The 19,773-nt window shown below is 47.2% G+C and overlaps 1 protein-coding gene across 6 annotated transcripts in view; it reads right to left on the bottom strand.

Moving 5' to 3' along the window:
- RPH3A (rabphilin 3A) overlaps positions 1–19,773 on the bottom strand; it is a 192,206-nt gene that overhangs the window by 99,639 nt on the left and 72,794 nt on the right. For 4 of the 6 annotated variants that reach the window (XM_031650782.1, XM_017946222.3, XM_017946221.3 and 1 more), the window contains exon 2: positions 17,001–17,121. The gene's annotated coding sequence lies outside the window, so the exon portion shown is untranslated. Of the gene's footprint in view, positions 1–17,000; positions 17,122–17,251; positions 17,772–19,773 lie in introns of those variants that run through there. The other 2 variants (XM_017946219.3, XM_003907186.4) reach the window with 2 other exon arrangements.

The raw sequence follows: 19,773 nt of genomic DNA, 5'->3' as shown, positions 1-19,773 counted from the left end.
TTCCCCAGGTGTTCATAATGCACAGCCAGGGCCAAGAGCCACCTGCCTGCAATCCCACCCTTCCTTCAAGCCAGTGCACCTCAAACTTGAAAGCACATGAGAATCACCTGGAGGGCTCCTTAAGGCACACATTCATACCCGCTCCCCAGACCCAGAGCTTCTGATTCAGGAGGTCTGAAACAGAGCCCAAGAATTTGCATTTCTAGTAAGTTCCAGGCAATACTGGTACTGCTGATCTGTGGATCGCATTCTGAGAACCGCCACTTTACGCAATGCTAGAAAGTCAAACCCAGGAGACTAAATGTTCTGGTTCATGGTTTCCCTTCTTCTAGCAACGCTGTCCTATCCTGAATCAGAGCCAGTAACTCAGGCGTGCTGCTCAACCTCTACCAGAAACTGGGGAAAGTCAGGGGAGGCTGAGGGCTTGCTGCCTTTCCGTTTTCTTGTTTCTTTCCTTTTAAAAAATAATCCACCACTTAAGAGACTGCCCCTGAGCACTTACTGCTTGCTCTTCCACCAGCGGCCCAAGCCCTTGCCTGCAATGCAGGTCTTCTTAAATATTGAATAAGCCTGCCGCTCCACCAGCTGCCACAGCTGGGGCTGAGGTAATGTTGATATTGACAAAGGCTTAATGTGATTAATCAGGTTAGAAAGATCAGGCTGCGGAGCTGGTTTCATAAAAGACCTTCATGTTCTTCTCTATCACAAAAATCCCCAGAGCCTCCACACTTTCCCTGCCCATCCTGCATCCCTTCTAAGGCTTGGGGATTTTCCCCCTCTTTGCTGGTGTTGCTGTTTAATGACCCATTAGGTTAGTTAGAGTCATCTGGAGAGAGGGTAAGGTTTTGAATAAGAGCAAAGATCATTAGGTTGATATCGTTAGTGTTTATTTATCCAACAGATACTTACTGAGCACCTACTCCATGCCAGACACTAGGTGATAGTGTACTGGAGATATAGTGGTAAATAGAACAGTCAAATTATCCTGTTCTGGTGGCATTGACATTCTAGTGGGGGGAAATAGGCGATTGACAAAATAAATAATTAAAGTAGATAGCAGGTACACAGTGCCAAGTGCCAGGGGGGGAAATGGAGAAGGAGGAGGTAGAGTTCTGGGGAGGGAGGTGCAATTTTAAATAAGACGACATTTGAAGAAAGATCTGAAAGAGGTGGGTAGTGGACAGAAGGTGGAAAGAATTAACAGGACCTTTTCCAGAACATCAAGCTCAGAGATTTCATCATCCTCATCAAAATAACAGTGACTCATGTTTGCTGAGCACCTACAAAGTGCCAAGCCTTGGTCCAAGCAAACACAATATATTGACTTGGTAAATTCCCAAAACAACCCAATAAGGTAGTTGTTATTGTTATCTTCATTTCCCAGATGAGGAAACTGAGATGCAGAGAGATTTAGTAACTCGTTCAAGACCACAGAGCAGCAGAGCTGGAACCTGAACCCAGCTAGATGAGCAATTATTTCTACCCCCTTCCTCTACTCTGAGCCCCCTGCTTCTCAGGAAGGGGCCTCACATCTGTAGTAGATTGCAGAACAAAATCTCCCTCTGGGTAGAGAGGGGTCCTATTGTCCTCTTCATTTCCAGGGAGTTGGTGCTATGAAGAGTGGAGGATAGAGGGTTCAGTCTGTAAATGCAGCCCTTTCTGAGCCAGTTTGAAGTTTTCATCAAGCCTCCCCAAGTTTGTGCCTTCGTGTGAACCCTGCACTGCAGGCAGGATGGCCTTTTCAAAATATGGATCACATCAGGTCACCCTTCTGCTTGTGAGACCCCATTGCTCTCAGAATCAAGACAAATTGCTTGATTTGTCTTGATTGCATGGCCCTGCAGGCACTACCCACCTCATCTCACACCCGCCTCATCTCACCCTCACATCTCACACTCTAACCATGCTGGCCTTCTTTCAGATCCTGCACTGCTACCTCGGGGCCTTTGCACATATTGCTCCCACTGCCAAGAACACTGTTCTTTTCTCCTCTCTTTACTCAATTAATTCCTATTCATCCTTCAGATCTCAGGTCAAACATCACTTCCTCTGGGAAGCCGTCCAAGATTAGGTCAAATTTCTTTGTGAATTGTGCCCCTCTCTTTAGAATCTTTGCCTTCATTTATCATTATACAGCTATTTTAATCATTTTCTGCCTGCTCACGGGAAGATACCACATCTAAATTGTTTCCTACTACATCCCAACACTGAGCACAGTGCCTATCACATACTATAAACGACCAACTAGAAGAGGATTCCCCCCAACCAAATATTCCTCAGAAAACAAAAAATCAGTTCCTTCTTTTTGTTTATTTTTTTTATTTTTATTTTTGAGATGGAGTCTCCCTCCGTCACCCAGGCTGGAGTGCAGTGGTGTGATCTCGACTCACTACAACCTCCACCTCCCGGGTTTAAGCAATGCCTCAGCCTCCTGAGTAGCTGGGATTACAGGCACCTGCCACTACGCCTGGCTAATTGTTGCATTTTTAGTTGAGACAGAGTTTCACCATGTTGGCCAAGCTGGTCTCGAACTCCTGGTCTCAAGTGAGCTGCCCACCTCAGCCTCCCAAAGTGCTGGGATTACAGGTGTGAGCCACTGTACTAGGATGAAAATCACTTTCTGTCCAGGTTCTTCAAATGTTTTTCACACTGTTAAGCATTCTCTTTCCTCCCAATTTGCTTTCTTTTTAATAACAAAATAGTTTAAGCAAATTCTTTCTCAATTTTTTCAACTATCATGCAACTCCAAGTGGTATCTCTTCCTTTCCTATTTGTCAGTAAAAGGTATTTGCAGTAAGTGACTTTTACTAAAGTTATAAAACCTTCCTTATTTTCCTGGTTTAATTATTTCCTCAATATGTATCGGTGGTGAAAGAACAGTTGTGTGGATGAATTGCTTATTTTATATAACCATGTGGCTCTAAGTATGTGAGTACAAGACAATTAACGAATCAAATACTAATAGACATTTGACAAGTCCACTTATATCCCTAATGGGTTATTTATTCAAGTTGAGCAGAAAATTTTTTGGAGGGAGAGACAGATTCATCATTTTCTTGGGAAAATATGAACGTTGTAGGTTATATTTGGGGCTGTGATTTACATGCTAGTAAATGGTCAATAAATATTTATCAAATGAATAGATGAATAATTGTATGTAGGTTGAGGGAGGTCCCACCTAGCAATTCAGAGACTAGACATTCACTTCCGAATTATCTTCTTTTTAAAAAAATGAACATGTACTTTTAACCTCACACAACTGCCCTCTAACGTGCATTTGGGTCTCAATGAGCAAACTCTGTCTTAGGAACATTATTTCTTCAGTTGGGCTCCAGAAGGCAAAACAATCAAGAGTGATGGGACTCAGGCTTAAGTCAAATCAGGAAGGATGACCTAGCTAACTGGCCCTTTCTGACAATGCACAGGGCACCTCTACGGGTGCAGAGTCCTCTCACTGGAGAAACTCAAGCCCATTTCCCAGGCAGTGAAAAAGAGGATTCATCCTCCTCCCAGAATGACCCATGAACCATTCCTGAATCACTCCGGAAACGTTTTACACTGCAGATTCCTGGTGTGACCCTAAACCTTCTGAATCAGAATTTCTAGGGATAGGTCTTGAGCATCTGCATTAAAAAAAAAATACCCCAGGAGATTCATACACACACTAAAATGTTATAACCACTAAGGTTTGTGATTGGACAAAAATAGCACCCAGACATTTGAATTTCTTAGATGAGTAAAATTTTCTTCCAAATTTAGGGCTGTCCACTTGCACTGTTGTTGTTTTTATTTACAAAAAAGGGGCACCAATCTTTTGTTAAAAAAATGCTACCATACATTGCCAATGTTTTGTTTTTTAAAAATATATTTTAACGTTAAATGAGCAGAAAAGAGATAATGTCAGGACAAAGGTTTGTTTGGTTTTTTTCCTAGGAAAACTCGATCGGCAACATTTTGCCCACCTATAAATGCCTAGTTCTTCTCCTTTCGCCAGGGTCAGTGGAAACTTTGTCACAGGCCAGATCTGAGTTTGGAAACCACCAGCGTAAGCAAAGAAACTTCAGGAGCCTTCCTGAATTAGGAAAATCCAAAGACGAAAGAAAGAGTTTGTATTGGCTGCCATGAAGTAATGATGACAATGAGAGTGTCCTAAGAGGTCCATATGTAGGAACCCATTTGATCTTCACAAGAACCCTAGGAGATATCTGCTGTTATTAACAGCATCCCCACTCTGCAGCTGGAAGAAACTTAAGTACAGGGGGCTGTGGTAATCAGTCAAGTCTGCACAGCTAGGAAGGGGTGAAGTGGAGACTTGGGCCCAGGGAGCCTGGCTTTCCGTGCTGAGGTCCTAACTGTTGTGGTGTATCACCAGGCAGCCAGCTGTCACGAGGGCCACACGTGCCTGATGCACACATGCATCCCAGGCTCCAACCAACCAATGGATGGGGCTAAAGAACAGAGAGCCCAACGGTTTGCTGATGGCTCATACAGGGGTGTGGTTTCAACTTTCCACCCTCTGGGAAGCAAGCACTGTTGGGTGGTCTGTGGCTTGGAGCAGGTGCAGTGACCACTTGTACCCACCTGGAAGTGCTCACAGCCCCACCAGATGGGATCCACCGGGAAGGATCCTGAGACCACCAAATTCACTGTCTGTTTTTTTTTCCAGCCTGTCTGTGACTGTGGTTGGCCCGGTGGATCCGCTATGCTTTGGAGCTTTATGGCTTGGCCACTGTCATCCCTGATGACTGAACCTGGTTTTTGTTCCTAACTAATCTTGTGATCTTGGGAAATTGGTTTGCCTCTATGGGGCACAGTTCCTTCATCTGTAATGGAGGAAGTAATTCCAACTCTCCTCTTCAAAAAGTTATTGTGAAAAAAAAAAACTGAATCTAAAAGTAATGTTTAAAAAAAAATTCAAGTCCTATATAATAACAAACAACTTGCCATGTATCAAGCAGTGTCTGAGTGCTTCATGTTGTATTAACTCATGGAATTCTCACAGCCACTCTGTGAGGGAGGTACCATTATTATTCCCATCTTTCAGATGAGTAAACAGAGGCGAGAGAGGCCAAGTAACTTGCCCAGGATCACAGGATGGCAAGTATCACAGCTGGAATTCCAATCCAGGTGGTCTGGGGACAGCAGCTGTGCTTCTAAGGACTGCGCATACTGCCACTTCCTGGCCAGTGTGCCCAATCCTTTACTGGAATGATATCCATGCATTGGATCCAAGCTGGAAGGAACTAAAGACCAGAGAATCGATTTCTGTAGAGCTTTATTATTTACTTTTTAAAAAGCACTTTTAAGTTGCTTTATCTTCACAATTGCAAATAGTAAGTAGACAGTGTAAATTGGGGGTACTGAGGTCTCCTTATCTTCTATTGCCTGTGTCCTTGTCTGAAAAATGGTAATAATAATAATAATAATAATAATAATAATAATGTCTCCTTCCCAAGGCTTCTTGAGGACTAAAGGAGGTCAGTCATGTACCCCAAAGGGCACGGCAGTCCACACAGAGTGCTCTGTGACTCCATGAAGAAGCACATGGACATCCATGGGCCTTAATTCATGCTCTCCCTGATAATTCATTCTCTCCCTGTCTATCTGGGAGAGAAGGAAAGGATGAATTATCAGACACATCTGGAACTTGTGCCCAAATGGATAGACTCTTAACTCAGTGCCCTTTCTAGCAATAGGGTGATGTAATGCTGGAAGCAGGTCAGGAGCCCCTCTGGGCGTCAGTTGGTGACCTGGGGCTGCCCTCACAGTTGGTGTCAACCAGAAATGACCACCCCATAGTGACCAGTTGGGACAAAGGCTCCCATCCAGACCTGCTGCCATGACAACCAGAGGAAGAATTTTCCGATCTGGAGTCTTCTCAATCCCAGGCTTTGGATAGCTTCTGGGGGCCTCTCTGGCCACTCAAGGACTCCCACTTCCAGCCGCTGTAGCATTTTACCCTCTGAGCATGTTCAGGACAAAATGAGCCTTTCTGCTTTCACCAATCTATTCCCAGAGGCAACGTCGGCATTACATGAGGAAACCCAGGCTCTGGGGAGAGGACAGAGGCCCTGAGGAGAGGACAGAGGCCCTGTGGAGAGGACAGAGGCCCTGTGGAGAGGGCAGAGGCCCTGGGGAGTAGACAGAGGTGGTGAGGAGCCAGTGTGGCTACCCCAGATGGGAGCAGGGTCTCTCCACACAGAGTGGGAAGTAGCCATTTAAGGGGGGGTGGGGGTAACATCTCAACCTGAGCCAGGGACCACTCCCGAACACACACATGTGCACTCGCACATTCCCACACACACCAGTCACACACACATGCTCACACCATACCCCCTACGTTCACAGTACCACATACACACACTCACACACATACACACACAGCACAGCAGACAGACCCAGCCGAACTTGGAAGGGATAAAAATATCTATTTACCTAACCTCCCAGGAGACTGTTTTAAAAAAGTTTCATCACACAAAGCACATTAGCCATCATCTTATTTCACTCTCAAGCAGGTTTATAAAATGAATACTAGCGTTATCCCTCATCTTACAGAAGAAGAAACCGAGGCTCCAGAGACTAAGTCACTTTGGCAAAGGTCACACAGCCAGTGGGTAGCAGAGGCAGGATTCGAACCCACATCCACCCAGCTCCAGAACCGGCTGCTCTCTCCTGCCTCCCTCCACGCATGCGTGGTGTCTGATGTCATGAGGACACTCAGCATTTGTTAGGCAAAGAATCAAAGTGAAAGAGTAAAGCGTCCACCTGTGTTGCCCAAACGATCATTAAATCTCTATTAAAATGAGTCTTCCTGTCCTGAAAGAATCCCAGCTGGCCAGTGCAGGGAAAAAAATTTTCAGAAATACTCTGGGTTGCTGGAGGGAAACTCATATAAGAAAAATGGAGAACAAACTGGGGGATTGATGCCTTGGAGAAAAGCAACAATTAGAAGCAAAAGATTAGATGCCCACCTTGCAACATGGATGGATCTTAAAGACATACTGCTGAGTGGAAAAGAAGTGAGAACTTATGAGAGCTATAAAAATACGTGTTTTGAAGGGACATATACAAGCAAAAGAAATACGCATAAGCAGAGTAGAATAGGGCTGTCTATGAATGGAGGGGAATGGGGTATGAGGCAAAGAGAATAAATAATGAAAAACGGAGGAAGAGATGGGCAAGGATCAATGATGGCTGCGTATCAGGAAGGAAAAAATAACTCAACTCTCATCATCTCACACCCTAACAAAGATTCTTCTAATCTACGAAGCACAAGAGTCCTCTGTGAATAACAGAGAGGCTACAAATGAGGCCAGTTCCCCTCTCATTATAATCAAAAGCACAGTCCCCCTCCGGGTCACCCACACGAGTGTACACCACTTATTTCTTCCTCGGGAGCTTTCCTCGAAGCACTTATCCATTCTTCAGATGAGAAGACATGACTTGACCCCTCTGCAGAAGTTGGCCAAGGCTGGCTACATAGGCCTTCCCGGTCAGATAAACCCCTCCAAGGAAAAGAAAAAGGAAGAAAGAAAATCTACAGAAACAGCGGCAGGTTCTATCTGAAAGGCAAGCCTACTGCTTGCTCTGTGTGAAGAGTCTCCTTCCCCGCCAAGGGCCCAGCTCCTGCTCCAAATGCTGGTTTCTCCTGCTTTCGTCCTTAGGTGCAAGCCCAGTCTGGCTGGTTCTTTTCTGAATGGGCCTAGCTAACTCCAGGAACAACAGGTAGGTCTCTAATGATCAGAGAGGAAGCTGCAGACACCAGAAGCTCATGTCTTCCATCACATCCAGCAGCCTTTCCCACAGCCCCTAGAGAAAGGCTTGGCCAGACACCCCAGCTTGCCACTTCGCGGGGTGTCATCGCCTTCGCCAAGTTACAATATCCTGCTTCATGCTGATAGATTAATCCAGCCACTACTCAAGGGAGAGAGAGAGAAAAAACAAACAAACAAAGAAACCCAAGCTGCTGCTTTTTCTTCCGGGGAGAAGGGAACTGTGCATTTTAGCCAGCAGGGAATGGGCATTTGCGGAGCTCCCCGAAAGGCCTTGACTCTGCACACACTACTGAGGCCTTGCCTCATAAGCCATTGGCCCTTGGTTACAGCCAAGGCCCCTCTCCATGTCCCTAGGATCACAAGCGCTGCACCATTGCCAGGAATAGGTCCCGTCCCACTGGAGTGGACCCTGATTCCTCTGGCCTTCTCCCCTTAAGTCTGATCCATCAGTAAAGCCTGTCTGCACTCGAGCAGAATTCACCCCAAATGTCGCCACCTTCATATCTGCCACCACCTGGTCCCTGCCCCATCACAGCTCCCCTCACTAGTCCCCTGGCTTCCACCCCATCTCCCCTGCTCCCTTCTCCACTCAGAGACAAAAGCAATCATTACCAACATTGTAAATTAGGTCACATCACTCTGGCATAAAACCCTCCCTGCAAAATAAAATCAGACCCAGACTCCTTGGCTACCCTGGGAGGTCCTGCCTAACCAGGGCCCTGTCTCCCTTTGTCCCTGCCATGTGACCCTCACCCCACTCACACCAGCCATCTGTCTGTCCTTCGTGGACAACACGGTTGTCTCTGCTTTTGCACTTACTGCCCCCACCTCCCAGGTGTGGCTCATCCTCCCTTCACCCTCTGTGCATGGCTGTTTACTCCTAGAAACTCAGCCTCTGCTGGCTGCCCTTTTTATAAATTAGTCTCGCCCCTCTGTCTCCCAACCCATCACTTGTCATTCTCCATCGAGTCTTCCTATCTCCTTCCTTCTTGGTACTTCACGTGGTCTGGAGTTTTCTTGTTTATGTGTTTACTTGTTTATTGGTTTTGCCACCCACTGGGCTGTCGGCTCCAGGGGGCAGGGAACTCTGGCTCCCTTGCTGCTGAGTCTGCAGTGCCTAGAACAGTGTACAAGACTTGTCTGGAAAGGAGGGAATGGGGGAATGAGTCTGCAGAGAGCAGGTGTTCTCTAAGTGTGGTCCCCGGGCCAGCAGCATCAACACTGCTTGGGAACTCATTTGGTGTGCAAATTCTTGGCCTCCATCCTAGTCCCACTGAATCAGAAACTCTGTGTTTTAACAACTCCTGCAAGGGGTTCTGATACAGGTTCAAGTTTGAGAAGCTCGGGCATTGAACCATCTGCAGTCTCTACCCGATATCCCCCGGGTGACCAATGAGCGAATAACTAGCTGGGTGGTCAGTCTTGTCAGGGACAGGGGTTAGGTAAGGTGAAAGGAGTAAGTCTCCTGCCCCTGACTGACCTCTGAGCTCTGAGGGACAGGCCTTTGTGTGTCTAGATAGTCCATGCCGGAGCCACGCAGAGAATGCCAAGCCTAGGAGGGCTTCAGAACCACTGTGTGCCACCAGAGCAGGAAGGCAGGCAACTCACCCAGAAAGCTGAATCTTTGACCTTCTGAAAATTCTACAAAACTCCAAGCATTTGGCTTGGAGGTAAGATGACCAACTCATCACACAGTTTGCCCAGGCCTCTCTCCATTCTTTTTTGTTGTTGGTTTGTTTTGTTTTAGACACAGGGTCTCACTCTGTCACCCAGGCTGTAGTACAGTGGCACAACCACAGCTCACCGCAGCCTCAACCTCCTGGGCTCAAGTGATCCTCCTATCTCAGCCTCCCAAGTAGCTAGGACTACAGGCGTGTGCCACCATGCCCAGCTAATCATTTAACTTTTTTGTAGAGACAGAAGTCTCACATGTTGCCCAGGCTGGTCTCAAACTCCTGGCTTCAAGCAATCTTCCTGCCCTGGCTTCCCAGAGTGCAGGGATTATAAGTGCAGGCCATCGTGCCTGGTCTGCCTCTCAGTTTTAACACAACGTCCTATATCACAGAACCCCCTTCAACTCCAGGCAAAGCTGAACGGTTGGTGACTCTACTTGGAGCCCTCATCACCTGGAGTCTCAGGAATTCACAAACGCATTCCCTTGACAAGTAATTTCTGTGTGTCTTAAAGATGGGACAAGGAAGGCAGAGGAGTTAGGAGAGGAGGAAGATGGAGAGAGAGAGAGAAAAAAAAAGAAAAGGAGGAGAGGCCAGGGGCAGAGGAGAGGGAAAGGGAGAGAGGGAAAGACGGGGAGAAAAGAGAGACTGCAAGGAGAAAGCAGGGAATTATTTAAAGGGTGGGAAAAGTAAGGAGACAGGGGCAGGGAAAAGGATAGAGAGCGGGAGAGATAAAGACAGAGACTTAGGAACTTAGCACCACAGTGACAGACGAAAAACATAGGCAGGCAGAGAGGGAAAGGGGAAAGGGGGCAGGGAGGAAGATGTGCAATGGAGCGGACCACACAGATGCTGTTTGGCAGCACCTTGCATGAAAAGCCTTCCAACAAACTTCGAGAAACCATCTCTCTTCTCCGCAGCCTCAGAACACCACCCTACCATCAATGGCTGGCACCAAAACCTGCTTACATAATATGTTCTCTGCTGAAAACTGCTTCCATTCACAAGTCACCACTCGTCATTGTGTAGGTGCATTAAAGAGGAAGACAAGGAAAAGAAAGAGAGGAAAAAGAAAAAGGCAGCTGAATGAACTCACTCAGATTATATTGAGAGATGAGAAGATATTTCCCCCCTCGCTCTCTAAATAACTCCTTCACGAACCAAACATCATTATGATGCTGTCAGATGAGTTTCCTCTTGTTGATTAATTGCAGGGGGTGGTAAAAAACCCAGCTTCCTGAGGCATGTTATCTTGCTCACTGGATGAATTACTAAACCAGAGTCTGACAGGGCTCCGTTACAATGAGATTTAAGCATGTGTTATATCATTAAAACCAATGACAGCAAGACAATTACTTCAAGGAAACCACAGTGACATTGCATACAGCAGCCTGGGCCCTCAGCACTGCTGCCTCCCCTCTTTTGCTGGCCCAAATGGGGAGCAGAGTTGGGCTAAGAAGAATCACTTTTGGCTGGGTGCAGTGGCTCATGGCTGGAATCCCAGCAATTTGGGAGGCCGAGACAGGAGGATATCAAGGAGTTTGAGACCAGCCTGGACAACACAGGGAGACCTCCATTTCACAAAAAAATTAAACAATTAGCCCAGCATGGTCATGTCTATAGTTCCAGCTACTTGGGAGACTGGGACAAGAGGATTGCTTGAGCCCAGGAGTTCAAGGCTGTAGTGAGCTATGATCATTATGCCACTGCACTCCAGCCTGGGTGACAGAGCAAGATCCTATCTCAAAAAAAAAAAAAAAAAAATCTTTGTTCCCTCTCAAAGCCACTGCCTGCAAATCCCAAAGACCTGGCCTGGTTGGACAGCTGATTACGAAGGCCTTGCCACAAACCTACCTGAGAAACTGAGTTCTGGGGTCCTGCCTAGCAAAAAGTGACTCCTTGGAATTGTCTGAGGTTAGCAGGGAATGGGAGCAACATGCTAGATCCAGGTTGTGCTCCTGTGGGATTCAGTAGCAGAAAGGAAATGGTATGTGCAGGAGGCAATGGGCCTGCTCTTACCCTGCTCAGCCCCTTGGGGGATGATGGGGGCAGCTTGGCAAAATGTTAGAAGCTTACAACATACTTAGAACTGTTATAGTTAACACCTGTAAAAGTATTTTGCATTTTTTTAAAAAATGCCTTCACTTACAGCAGTGGGAGCCCTCCACTCAGAGTTTCTGGTGCAGCAAGCCTGGATGGAACCAAGAATTTGCCCTCCTAACAAGTTCCCGGGTGATGCTGATACTGCTTCAGGGTGGGGAGAACCACACTGAGAACCACTGAGTTAGATGGACCACCTGATTCAGGCTAATCAGGTGACTCCGGGCATCAAGAGCTTTTTACCCCCCAGCAGAATGTAAATCCAGCAACATCCCCCTTTCTCTGTCCTTTGCCCCTCTTTTGCCTGCAAGTCTAGTAATGCAGCCCCCTCCCCCTGCTCCAAGAAACCAAGCCTGCTTCACTTTTAGGAAAGGCTCTTATAGTTTCTCATTAAAGTGTAAATCACTAATAAGGCTGGATGCATTAACTTACTCCAAAGCACCTGCTCTTTAACCAAGAGCAGAGCCTTAAGAAAAAGAATAAAATTTGAATGATGGAAATTTCAGGTATCAGTGAACTGAATGTCTTCAGGTGACTCAGGGAGCCCTCTTTGTACCACACCCTCCCGCCAAAAGATCACATTATGTAGGTAGGCACTTACTTTATCTAAGCCCCAAAAGGGATCGTGTCTTTTTTTTGAGACAGAGTCTTGCCCCAGGCTGGAGTGCAGTGGTGTGATCTCGACTCACGGCAACATCTATCTCCCAGGTTCAAGCGATTCTCCTGCCTCAGCCACCCAAATAGCTGAGGTTACAGGCACACACCACCACACCCAGCTAATTTTTGTATTTTTAGTAGAGATCGGGTTTTACCATGTTGACCAGGCTGGTCTTGAACTGCTGACCTCAAGTAACCCATCCACCTTGGCCTCCCAAAGGGCTTGGATTACAGGCATGAACCACCCCACCTAGCCAGGATTGTGTCTTTATTGCCATTTTATTCCCAATGCCCATCATGGTGCCAGGCATACTGTAGGTGGTCAATAAATGTGCAATGCATGATAAATAGCAATGGGTGCTCTGGCAGGAAGAGAGAGAGGCCTGTCCTTTCCCTGTAGCAAATCTGAGACAGGAGCCAAGTCCTTTCAAACTTTTCACCAATGACTCATCATAATCAACAAACACTAACTGAGTACCTACTGTGTGCAGGCCTCTGGCTGGACCACAGGCCCCAAACTGACATGTTTGCTAGTAAATCAATTGAGCTTCATTCATTCATTCATTCATTCACTCAGTAAGTCATTGCTGAGCACCTGCTGTGTGCTGACCCGGACACCAAAAAATGAAGACAGCACAGCCTTGGCCCTTAAGGATCTCACCCTGTAGCACCTGAGGACTCCTACAAAGAAGCGCTGTAGCAGGAAAAGCACTTCCCAGGGAAGGGAAGGAAGGCTCAGGTTTCCTAGAGAAAATACATTGCTCAGAGCTTAGAGCCTGGGATGATTCAGCAAAAACCTCCCAGGGACTTGAAGGAACAAAAGACTGAGTGGTCAACAGGGCTTCTTCTGCTAGAACTCTTCTCTGGGGCCTAACCCCCAGGCTCGTGACTCCCCTGTTAGTTGTTTAGAGCCTCACAAGCCAGAGAGGGAGTCATTATGCTCATTTCACAGAAGAAGAAACTGAGTTCTGGGGACCTCCACCAACTGGGGAACTGCAGTGGGGAACACGAGGAGCTGGCAGCTCCTGTCTCCAAGCTTTGTCCTCCCTCTTGTGAGTCACACAGCTACACAACTAGCCCAAAGAACTCACCTTCCTTTACCTCACCCTGCTCTTGTTTTGGTCAGGGGTGATTTTGCTGTTACCATCACCAACATCGCCCCCATTACGAACATTTGTTGGACATTTACTCCTTGCCAGGCTCAGTATAAAGTGATCATGAACTCTTAAAATTCTCACAACTGCATTCTTATTCCCATTTTGTAGATGGGGAAATTGAGGTCCAGAAAGGTGAAGTGACACAATCAGAAAGTGCTAGGACCAGGATCTAAGCCTAGGAAATTTATTTCCAGAGCCCATCCTCTTAATCCCTATATCATGCTACCCCAATAAACCTAACTGAAGCAACTGAGGCTCAGAGAGGTTGAGGGCCTTGCCTGAAATTACACAGCAAGGAAATGTCAGAGTCAAAATTAGAAATAAGACCTAACTGCCCCCAGAGCCCACACTGTAGCCCATGGCTGGTTAAGGAGGCAGACAGGTGTGAGGCACAGAAAGGAGGGGGCTATTTCTGCAGTGCCTCCTTCACTCTCTCAGCACATCAAGGCTCTCCATCCTAGGTGGCAGCTGAATTATTTAAAATCATCAGCTTCAGCCCACCATGACTGGGTCCCAGAATTATTTTTATCCCAGATTATGGCCACAGCTCTTAACAGAAATAAACCACACTGTTTTCTTCTCGTTGCCTTCACTTCAATTCCTGACTTATCTGCAATTACAATCAGCTCCCCACTGAATGAGGGTGAAGGGCAGAAGACAGGTCCATGTGTCATGGTGGTTTTTATTGGAAAGCCATAAACTCTGTAGGACCCATTCACAGAGAGGGAAAGAGTTAGAGCATCATATCACATCCTACAAGGAAAGCCCAACAGCAGCCACCCCAACCGAATGCACATCTTCAGACAAAGCAGCCAGTGTCTGTACAGGGCAGTAAGAAGGAGAAAGGCAGAGTGAGCTGGGGGAACTGACTTTCCAGGCTACCCCTGTGGAATCACAGAATCTCTGGCTGCTGCCTCTCTCCTGTCAACCAGAAAGGAAATGTCCACATTTATCTCCATGGCTAAGCTTCCTGATTACCAGCACAGGCTGGAGAGACACTGCTGAACATCCTTCCTCTGTGCCTCAGGCTGGATGGGGGGAGTAGGGACTGCTGGAGCCAGGAGTGAGGGGATGATGCCTTGGTCTTCATAATGGTGGCTTTATATGTTGCTGCCATAACTTACTGTGTGGTCTTAGGCAAATTGTTTTTCTTCTCTTGGCCCCCCGGAAAGGGTTAAACTAAATCAGAGGTTCTGAACTTGGGGGGCTGCTCACATGGGCATTACAGAGGATCCACCAACCCCCGATGCTGTGTGTTGTGTGTATATGCATCTTTTCAGAGCAGAGGCTCTCCAAGGGGTCCTTGCTGCTACTTCTGAGAAGAGTCTCTATGGAGCCTTCAAGTGCTGCAAAATCTACATCTCTGTGCCCCTGAGGCCATAAATAAAGCAGACCCCTTTCCAGCTGAGCTCAGGATTCTAGAAATCTGGCAAAGTTCTCACAAGAGACTCCCCTATCCCCATTCACCCCAAACAGAGCCTCTCCCCGACACAGGATAAATTCTCAAGCACAGTGCTAACCGTTCCTAGAAATGTGGGCGTGTGCAGTCACTCACACTCACACACATACCTATCTCAGAGTCAGAGAACTCCAGAACTGGAAGGGGACTTAGGGCCACCCAGACAGACTGCCCCATGGCATAGATGGGGAAACCAAGGCCCAGAAAGGGGAGACAGCTGGGACTGGAACCCAGGTTTCCTGACCCAAGTCCAAAGCTCTTTCCAGAAGCTTCTGTTTCCCTCTCCCTGGTGCACCACAATGCACCACTTCAAATGTGACGGGGGAGGAGGGAGGGCGGCCTCTTGGATCTTGGCCAACCCTAAGGAAGTGAGGCAGTGGAGAGCTATTTGGGAAGTGTCCACATCTGGGCACCCAAGTCTTAGCTATCCCAGCTGGGCTGGCGTGTACCGATTGACTAAACCAGTTGTTAAAAGTATTAAAACATTAAAATAAAATAAAAATATTAAAATATTAAAATTAAACGGGGAGGCTCCCCTGAGGCCTCCGTGGCTCTCTTGACAGCCCCCTAAGATCCCCCAAACCTCTCCATAATCTAGAAATTAAAAGATTAACACTGAGTACAGCAGGGCTCCCCTAAGATCCCCTATTCCAGGACCCTAGCCATTCTGATCAATTAGTACCAAATTTCAATACTTTAAATATCACCCATAGCCAGATCTGTGGTTCTTTATTCGAACAAAATTTCCATACATTCATTATTCACACTCAAGGCTTCCCAGTGAGGAATCTAAGGCAACTTCCTCCTCAAGGTCACCCAGCAAGGGAAACTAGGAAGAGAAGTTAGGGATTTTGAGTACCAAATCTTTGGCACTAACCACCGGACAACCCTCCCCTTCTGCCTCATATGTCCTGCCTGAGCAGGCACATGCTCTGGGATTTCAGCATCTCTTCTTGGCTATGGGGCTAGAGAAAAAAGGAGTGAGTGAACCCTGCTTATATTTCAGGCTTGCCAATCTCTGACTGTTGTTTTATTCCTCCCACCTCCAAGAGCAAGAATCTAAAAAGGAAATCCTTGGGGGTGCAGAACACTGAGGTGGCCCCTGAGATAATAGCAAAGATGCTAAGAATAAGGGCATTCATTTCCAGAAAAGTAGATGTAATCAAAGCAGAAAGCAAGGTGAAATCCCCTTTTGATGGGTCACAGATTAGCATCAAAGGCATTTCAAAATTAAATGTGAGCTTTTGGATTCAGTTTCAAGGTACTTCCACTTCCCACTCACTAACAGGTTGGTGCAGCCTTTCCCCATCAGGATCTTGGAAAAAGAAACTAGTGCAGGGGGATGGTCTACCCTGGAACAAAACTGAAGCTGGAACCTGGAATCTTTCCCCAGAATTTGAACAAGCTTTTTTCCCCTCCTTCCTTGTGAGACGAACTCAAGGATAGAATCTCCCAAGCTAGTGCCAGGATGCTTCCCCATACAATCACTTACAGGTTACGCCACCTGTGAAAATAAAACATCATCTCCCCTGCAGGCAGTGGCTGCTCCCTTCTGGCCAGTCTGACCACTCATCCTAAGCAGAGTGTGGCCCTTTCCTGGCTCCCATGTCTCCCATCTCAGGAAAGCAGGAACAGCCAACCTCGCAAAAACCATCACAATTAAATTATTCAGCTCTTCCTGGAATTGGGTACAATCTAAGCTCTGTCCTGTGCAAATCTTACCCAGTGTGCTCAGGAAAGAGTTACCCTTCCAGTCTCAGGTGACCCCCTCCCCTCCAGGGATAAGCACTCACTTGCTAAGTCAGAATACCCAGAGTTCCTCCATGCCAGACTAGCCACCCCCACAAAGGGTTAACTCTTTCAGAGAACTGCCGGCTACTTTCACCAGGTTCTGCTGCAAAGGAGAGGGCAAACTGGGCAGAAGCCACAATCTTGATCGCATTGCCTACAACATGAGTACATTTTACCCCCTCCCTGGGCACTAAGCCCAAATCTCATTTGGCTTTGGGATGCCGCTTAGGTGATAAAACACTGCAGAATGTAGGCAAATAAGCATAGTCGTTCCTCGATACCCTTCTCCTCCCAACTAGCCTTTACCCCACCAGCTCATGCACACACATCACAATTGGGATTCTAATACCCCTAGCCCATCTGCACAACCAAGGAGAATATCACTTACCGCGACGCGGGAGGATTGCAGAGGGAAAGGGTGAACCAAATTCTTGCCAACTCCTCCCTTCCCTGCCGGGTAGGAAGACGCTAAGTCCCAATGACTTGGTTCAAAAGCTCAGCGGAGGTGCCTGAAAGAAAATTGTTCATTTGAGTCTCCTACTCTTCCCAAAATAAAATCAAAGCACCAGTGCACACACGCAGACACACAGACACATCAACTACCCCTAAATCATGCAGGACCAAGACAAAAAGAAATACCACTGCCAGAAGCGGAGAAAACTCGGACCAGCCAGTGAGTCAGTGGACAAGGGACAGTGGCTCCCTCAGACTGTCCTCCACATGGATGAAGGTTTTCGCTCTGTACGCCTCTCTCTCTCTCTCTCTCGCTCTCTCTCTCTCTCTCTCTCTCTCTCTCTTTCTCTCTTTCCCTTCTGCCTTCCTTTCCAGTCCGCGTAGGCAACTCCGGGCTGCTGGCAGTAGACGAATCAATTGCCTCCCCAGAGCCGGTTTCTGCCGCGGCTGCCACCACTACTGCAAAGCCCTGTGTGAGCAAGGGAAGCGGGGCGGCAGCTTCCCAGTGCAGGGGGAACCGAGCGGGAACCAAGCCTGCCTCCCACCCGTGATTTATGTGTGCGGTGCCTGGAGAAAGAAAGGTGGGAGGCCGGGAGGGGAGGTTGGGCGCACCAGAGATCCCAGCTGGTCGAAACGGCAACCAGGGGATTGGCGGTCAGCACCACGGACAGCGCTAAGATGCGGTGGAGGAGGAGATGGGCGGGAAGCGAACCCCTAGGCAGAGAAGTTAAGTAATTGGATGGTTAGAGCAGAGAAGGGGGAGTCCGGAGGGGTGGGGGACGGGACTTCTCGACATCACACAGTCTAGTCGGTGACAGCTTACCTACCACACACTTGTTCTAATACCGTCGCTCATTCTCGGAGCAAAGGAGCTATAACTTCGCAGCCCCTGTCTCCCACACGCCCCCAGTCCTGCATTGCTTCTCTCTGCTCAGACAAGAGTTTGGCCCCAGTGTGCGGGGCTCCCTAAGTGGTTTTTCCCCTCAAAATTTTGCCCAGCTGACCTGTCCTCACCCCCATTGCTGCAGATTTCTGACCTGTACCTGGAGTTTCTCAGAATTCGGGGCAGAAAAGCTGAGGCGTAAGAAACGGAAATTTCTAAGGGGCAGGATGGCTTAGTTGAATAAGCACTTGACAATCTTCTGGAAGCCAGATACAGCCCCCTTACAACCCTAGAAAAGTCATTTAATGTTTCCAAGTCCCATCTGTAAAAATGATAGTATAATGACCTCATTTTTCCTAAAGATAGGAAGCAAGAGGTTAAAATGCAACAATAAGAATACTCAAGCTGTGAACCACCATGATTTCATGATCCATAACCTGTCCTACAACACAAATGTTTGGACAGAGCAATAAAGGAATTGACAGCCCACCTAGGATGGCATGGGCCAACCTCACCCTTCAGCATGTGGTTTGAGTGGAATGAAGGGAAATTTTAAGTCTAAATCAGACCATTGAGCCTTGGCCAAAGACCCTTCCCTGAAAGATCCAGACTGGCTTTCTGAAATGAAATCGCTATACGGACAATGAAATAAAAGTATCAAAAGGGGAAATATGTAAAGAGGAATGGATTCCCATGGCTCCCAGTGCTCCAGCACTCAAGGGTCCTATTCCTGCTAACTTTGGGAAAGGGCTCATGTTGGAAAAAGGCCAGGAAATATCAAACAGAACAAGATCTGCTTAGAACTTCTCTGCAAAGTGAAGGAGAACTCTCTCTATTGGAGACTCACATCTAAAGCTTCCCATCCAGATGGCCCAGGGTTAACTACCACATTTGTCACCTACTTCTCCCCATGAGACACGGAGTTAAAATGAAAACATTTAAAGCTTCATTTTAAAAACAATTTTTTCAAGACAGTGTCTCTGCCAGGTGCAGTGGCTCACGCTTGTAATCCCAGCACTTTGGGAGGCCGAGGTAGGTGGATCACCTAAGGTCAGGAGTTCGAGATCAGCCTAGCCAATGTGATGAAACCCCATCTCTACTAAAAATACAAAAAAACAGCTGGGCATGGTAGGGTGCACCTGTAATCCCAGCTACTCGGGAGGTGGAGGCAGGAGAATCACGTGAACCTAGGAGGTGGAGGCTGCAGTGAGCCGAGGTTGCACCATTGCACTCTAGCCTGGGCAACAAGAGTGAAATTCCATCTCAAAAAAAAAAAAAAAAAGATAATGTCTCACTTTGTCACCCAAGCTGTAGTGCAGTGGTGCAATCATAGCTCACTGAAACCTTGAACTCATGGGCTCAAGTGATCTTCCCACCCCAGCCTCTCCAGTAGCTAGGACTAAAGGTGCACATGAACATACCCTGCTAATTATTATTTTTTTATTTTTTGCAGAGATGGTTCTCACTATATTGCCCTGGATGGTCTTGAACTCCTGGCCTCAAATGATCCTCCTGCCTCAGCATCCCAAAGTACTGGGATTACAGGTGTGAACCACTGCATCTGGCCTAGAGCTTCATTTTATAGATGGTGATAATGATGATGATGATGGTGGTGGTGGTGGTGGTGGGGTGGTGGTAGTAATTGTCATCATGACGGTAATCATGGTGATGATTATAGTGATGGTGTTGATTGAAAATGATTATGCTGATGATGTTGATGGTGATGATTATGGTGGTGGTGGTGGTGACAATTATGGCAGCTATTGAAAACCTACTGTGTGCCAGCCCTTCTGCTAGGAACTTTACATGTATCATCTTCCGAAGT

Source organism: Papio anubis, chromosome 9 (genome assembly GCF_008728515.1).
Source record: "Papio anubis isolate 15944 chromosome 9, Panubis1.0, whole genome shotgun sequence".
NCBI classification, from domain to species: domain Eukaryota; kingdom Metazoa; phylum Chordata; class Mammalia; order Primates; family Cercopithecidae; genus Papio; species Papio anubis.
The sequence above is the reverse complement of the archived record's forward strand: the minus strand, read 5'-3'. Positions and strand labels throughout refer to the sequence as shown.